This window comes from Sipha flava, unplaced genomic scaffold, assembly GCF_003268045.1.
Source record: "Sipha flava isolate LNK unplaced genomic scaffold, YSA_version1 320_pilon_pilon, whole genome shotgun sequence".
In the NCBI taxonomy this organism is placed as follows: domain Eukaryota; kingdom Metazoa; phylum Arthropoda; class Insecta; order Hemiptera; family Aphididae; genus Sipha; species Sipha flava.
Genome location: NW_020273003.1, coordinates 16,240 through 22,529, shown reverse-complemented (window position 1 = coordinate 22,529; position 6,290 = coordinate 16,240). Strand labels below are relative to the sequence as shown.

At 31.7% G+C, this 6,290-nt stretch overlaps 1 long non-coding RNA gene across 1 annotated transcript; it reads right to left on the bottom strand.

Moving 5' to 3' along the window:
• Window positions 1–2,779: 2,779 nt before the first annotated feature.
• LOC112686640 lies at window positions 2,780–4,035 on the bottom strand. Its single transcript, XR_003148909.1, has 3 exons — window positions 3,831–4,035; window positions 3,561–3,764; window positions 2,780–3,473 (listed from the first exon to the last, which is right to left on the bottom strand). It is a non-coding gene; the product is annotated as an uncharacterized LOC112686640 (long non-coding RNA).
• Window positions 4,036–6,290: the final 2,255 nt, after the last annotated feature.

The following is a 6,290-nucleotide window of genomic DNA, read 5'->3' as shown; positions in this document are numbered from 1 at the left end:
TACCAAAAACTCTGACGCTGAAGATCAAAATAGTAAGCTTTATTTAAATTGTTGTTATGGTTCATTATAATTATATAATTTAACAGTACTATATGTATTTACGACTATTTATATAAGGTTGATATTTTCAATATTTTCAAGAAGAAAAGTTCTTATTTATCAAAACAATCAATTAAATAAGATACTTTTATTAATTTCTTATTCCCATTAATTAATTTACTATAAATACCTATAGTCTAATTTTTTTTAACTAAAAAAAAAAAAAAAACTTAAGTTTCTGTTTATTTTATTATACGAGTATATACTTATAATGGATCAGGAGTTAGATGTGTTTCAAATTTAAGTATATTATTTATTTTTATTTTATTATATTATTGGTTTAATTTGTATAGAAATTCAAAAACAAATTATCAAGCAACTAGTAACGTTAAACACTAGGCAAAAGCAACAAGGAGAATACTTACATACCATAATGATGATAGTTAATAAAATATAAGAAAACCCAAAGAAATCTGATGGTTCCACCATCAATGGGTTTTAATCAACAATTTTAAAAAATAGATGAAATGTTCCCAATATCAATTAATGATGAATTAAATATTTTAAAAGAATCCATAACTGACGACAGCAATGCTTACGATCAAATTGTAAGTAAGAGCAATAATTTTATTTTTATTTATTTGTATGGCATATACAATGTAACAGTATAGATCTTTATATAATTTATGTATAGTAATAAGCAGATAACAAAACAATATAATATTGACAAGTGGTGAGACGCAATGTATTTATCGACAGTATAAAAGTGTAAAAATATAACATTAGTTTTAGTATAAACGTTATAACAGAATGTCCAGACTTTTCACCCATTCGATAGCTTCAGGGGTCGCGTTAAAAATGTCCTCAAAGTTTCTTCCAAACTTTTTCTTAGGGCACATTTGTATGATATGGTCTATGTTTTAATTGAGATTACCGCAGTCATATCCTAGATTAAAATTGATGCCCCATTTGTGCATAAGATATCCCATTCTTCCATGACCTGTACGTATTCAGTTGTCCAAATTATCCGTGGTAGGTTGAAGCCAAGTAGTTTTTTCGTCGAGTTCTTAATAAGGAAAGAGTTACACAATTCTGACTTTTCCCATTCATCCAACCATCATTGCACTGCGTCATACTTAACATTTTTTAGTTATATAGCAGTTTCTCACGAAGTTTTGCGTGATTTAAGTCGGCGTATACATATGTTATTACAGAATATTAAAAGTGGCACATTTGACAATTTTTGGATTATATTATCAGTTTTTAGAAGATTGATAGAACATCCAAAAATATGATATGAATATTTTGTTTGAATAAGACAAGTATTCATTTTATATGCTATGACCATTATGGTGCTGATTGGGCATAGATGGAGATTAATGTGTGTTATACTATGGTTTAAAAAAACGAAAAAACTATTAAACGTGATTAATTTTTATTTTGACGGATTAGCGAAATAGCATATGTATGTACGGTACCGACTAATACTTAAAATTTTTGGTTTTTATGGCTTTGTATACCTTAATTTTGATTTTGGAACGACGGTTAGACTATTATTATGCACCCAGAAGCGGATACACGGAGAAAGGAAAACACTGATTTCACTGATTTCACGTAACCAAACTTACTGAGCACCGGTTATGCGTAAAACGCCGTGTGTATTATGATCATAGGCGCAATTTGAGGGGGGGCTTGGAGGGGCTTAGCCCCCTCCAATATTAAAATTAGCCCCTCCAAAAATTTATAATTAAATTAAAGTATTAAATCCTTCATTAGTTATCTAATCTATATAATACAGCTAACGAGATCAATCAATTTTTATAATTTAATTTTTAGGACCTATTAAATGTAGATGTAAATACACTTCAATTAGAAATACTTGTGGTAAAAAACTGTGTGACCCGTAGAAACCCCAGTTTCACTTTGGAAGATATCAAATCAATCATGGATGCAGAGCTTTATCCTAATTTATATAAACTCTTATCATTATCTTTCACAATTCCAATTAGCTCAACAACATGTGAAAGATTATTTTCAGCAATGAAAAAGATTAAAAATTGGCTTCGAACATCTATGAATCAAGATAGATTTACAGTTTACAGATTTTTCATTAATTTATATAGAACGAGATTTATCGAATGAATTGCCTAATGAAAAAATATCAAATAAATATTCAATTTCTAACCGAAGGTTCCAATTATAATAATATACTTAATAAAAAAAATATAATATATTACATTTATTTACCTAAATTTTGTTCTTTTTTTCATACAAATATTTTTAGTTTTATTAATAAATGCATTATAATATATTAAATGTAGGAAAGTGGGTGAGAAAAATATGATATCACTATATCGGTAGTGAATTATGGGGGGGTGGGGGTGGAAGGCAGAGCCCCCCACGGGTTTGTTTGATTTAAATATGTTAAGCCCCTCTAAGTTAAAAACTGAAATTGCGCCTATGATTATGATACAGTGTTAATTGTATCGTATTGGCCTGTATACGATTTTTAGCAGCCTTAAACTGTTAAATGTCTGTAGCTAATTGGATCTAGAGCCGTGTTTAACGGGTGGCAAGGGGGGGGGGAAATTGCTTCGGGGTGGCAAATTTTATTATGTTTAACGGGATGGCAAATTTTTTATGAGGATCAACATAAAATAAAAAATATATGATTATAATTTTTCTTGTATGACTGTATAACTATAATACATATTATTTCTATTACGTATATTATTTTTTATTTTGAATTGTAATTTTCTTAAGGGTGGCATATTTTAATTTACCTCGAGGCGGCTACATAACTTAACGCGGCACTGTTTGGAACGAAAAGGTGCACGTAACACTTGGTCAATGTTATTCGATCATCGCTAATTGTCGAATACAATATTGTTGTCATACACGTTGTGCTATCGATTACCATTGTTTACAAGCGAGCACTCTGTGCACGGGCGTAGTGAGTGCGTGCAAAAGTGCGCCCACGTATAATCCCGGCGACTGCAAGTTCAAAGGGTCTAAAGGGTTTCGTGTAGTTTCTAGACACACCGTGTGTACGTTGCGCAGTTGCTAGTGGCTACCGCGAAGTGGTGCGTGAAAACCGCTGTGGTCGAGTTTTCGCGTGACACCGTGGGGGCAGTTCGGACACCGTCACCGCCGAAGTCAACACGTGACCCGCCGTCGTCGCCACCGCCGCCGCAGCCGTTGTTCGCAATGAGTACGGCGAACGGTTGAACGGGTTCTCGGTCGGTTGCGTGCACGTGCACGAGCCGCGAAACACCATGTCGCCGTCCATGCAGGACTCGAACGCGGTGTACAACATGTCTTCCATGCCGGAATTCCCGCGGGAAGAGTCGACGGCGGTCGAGGAGAAACTCATGGTAAATCGAGATTGCATCGCGCGCAAATACTTATTTTTGATTAGGGTGATAGGAGGATTTCTTTAGAACAAAGTCCATTTGGCAAACATGAAAATAAAAAAAACACATATGTATTGCCTTATTCGAGAACCTACGCGCAGTTTTTACTTTGTCATCGCACGCGTTGCACTATTGTCCCAATGCTTGCTCGAAATCTTATCGAACAAAATTCACTTCATAGTGTTCGTCAACCGTACACTCACGGTACATCTACAGTTCTGTCGGTTCTACAGAAAATAGAAAAATTCTAGGGAAGTCTAGGGAACAGTGACACGATCAGGATCGTGAGGCTTGTTGGGTGAATCTGGGGACCTATAATTATTCGAGTATTCGTAGTAAATTATTATGTATTGTTTTTCAAAACTACTCACTACTCACTTTTCATTAAACGTGCCACTCAATTGTTTCACGTTAAAAATACCCTCCGAGCTCACGCTCATGATTGGGCCCCGATGTTACACATCGCCATTGCCGTGTCACTGCTTGGGAAATGATTCGACATCAATGTCGTTCTTGATTCAACACTGCCATTGTGCGTATACGTAGACGCGTCTGATCGAGGGCGATTCTCACTTCTCGCTCGTTCAGCAACTGGTCAACAACGTTGTACATATTTCGTTAGAGAAAAAACATCATTTAATTTCCTCCTCCTCCCCCCCCCCCCCCCCGAAATCCTCGATTATATTTTTATACTCAACAATTCAGTATGAATAATACAACCGGTTTCAGGCACTATTAGAGGTATACCTATCACTATTATATCCATAGAATTAAAATAATTTTTATTGCTCTACGATTATACCCTCCCTAATGTAGCAGTAGTAAATGATGCAAATAAGTATGTACCTCGTTACTTGGGTTATTGTTCGAAAATACAAGTAAAGAATTAATACTTGTTTGTAGAGAGTTAAAATCCATAGACTATAAGTAGTGAGTGAACTCGTTTATTTTGGGAGCGGTTGGGTAAAAATAAAACTAATGTCTACTGACTGCTGTACGCATGAAAACATTTCTCGCCTGCCACGATGCAGCATGTACCGCGGTCGTAGGTATGATATTGTGAATGCAAGGCGCGAAAAAAAATAGACAATATAGTGTATACATATATTGTACATAATATTAATTTTTTTCTTTGTCGATAGCGACAAATTATTCGATTATTATTTAGTTACCCGCGCCATGAAGTATATTATTACTCGTACGTGGTTTTAATGAAAAATGCCACGAGAATATTTAAAATTCGTGTACATTGTACACTTAACATACCAATTGGTTTCGGCACGCAAAAATAATGTAAACTGTTAAAGTAATATACAACTCATTAATATATTTCGTGTATTTTATTATTATCATTTATTAGGCACGTGCGAAGGATCTCTATTGAAAAAAAAGGAGTGGCGTGAATCTACGACTTTACATAAGTTGCATGTACTTGTAATATTCCCCATGCATGTATTAATTTACTTTTATAAAAAATGCTCTTAAATGTACAAATATAATTTTTGAATAATTATATTTTAAAACTAACAACGGTAGACGTGATAATTATCGTTTATATATTTTGAATTAACGATTTCGTATCTTACAGGAAATGACGTACATTTCAGTTATACCTAGTTCAAACTTATAAATTTAGTGATTAACAATACTTAGGCATTTCTAAACAATTTTATGAACAGATTTAAAAATAAATAATATTTAATAAATATTTAATATTTTAATTTAATGTATTTAATACATAAGTATCAAAAAGCAAACCGCCAGTTATTAATATTTTATTCCTAAAATATGAATAAAATCTAAAATCTAATTAAATAAACTAAACAAAAAAAACTAAATGTCATAATATTATATTACTTCATAACACATTTTTTTTTTTTTTTAATTTTTCTTGGTATATAATTTTTTTTTAACGTATTATTCTGTATAATAACATGTGAAATAACTCGGACAGGATAGTGTAATTTTACTGTATTCGATTTGAATGCAATGATTGCATTCGATAAAAAATGATTCTGAACAGACGAGGGAATCTTTTTAATTTAATTTTATTCGTTTCTATGCTGATAAACAAACCGTTTTAAGAACAGCTTAAGAACGATTTATATAAATAGGTAATTTATATAATTATAATTAAGAAATATCATAAAAATGAAAAAAATATGTAAAATAAAAGAAAAAGCTCAAAAGTCGCTCAAATGTTTTGAAAATTTTACTATGTCTAGGTAAGAATAATATGTATAAGTAAACAACCCAAATTTCAAGTTTTACGAATGTTTTTAACCGAATTACAACAAAAAACTTCCAAAATTAAAATGTCTATAAATAGCTCAAAACTCGCTAAAATGTTCCGAACTGTAAACCGTAAGGAACGAAATCCAAAATACAACAAAAAAGACTTCGTGTCATTTTTCATTTGAAGCAATATTTCTAGTAGAAAACGTCGTCCGTAATTATTTAATATTATAAAATTGTGAAATCGTATGTTTTTCTCCTTTAACCGCTTTTATTTCGAGTACCATTTCAAAAATCGAAAAATTACATCTTTAAAGTACCAGCTCAAGAACATCACCTTTAAGAAAAGATGCTACACTTGATACTTTTGAGCAAATTTAGAGAGAGAAAAAGTGTTTACAGAATAAAAAAGAAATAAACATCATTGTAAAACCATTACATTAAAATATAATTTATAAATTATAGTTAAATTATAATAATAATAATAATTATAGTTTAATTTCTAAAATACAATTTATAAATGAATAACCAGTTTTTTATAGATATACACAACCAATATACAATGAATGCAATTTTGATATTAACTATTCTAATATTCTAAAG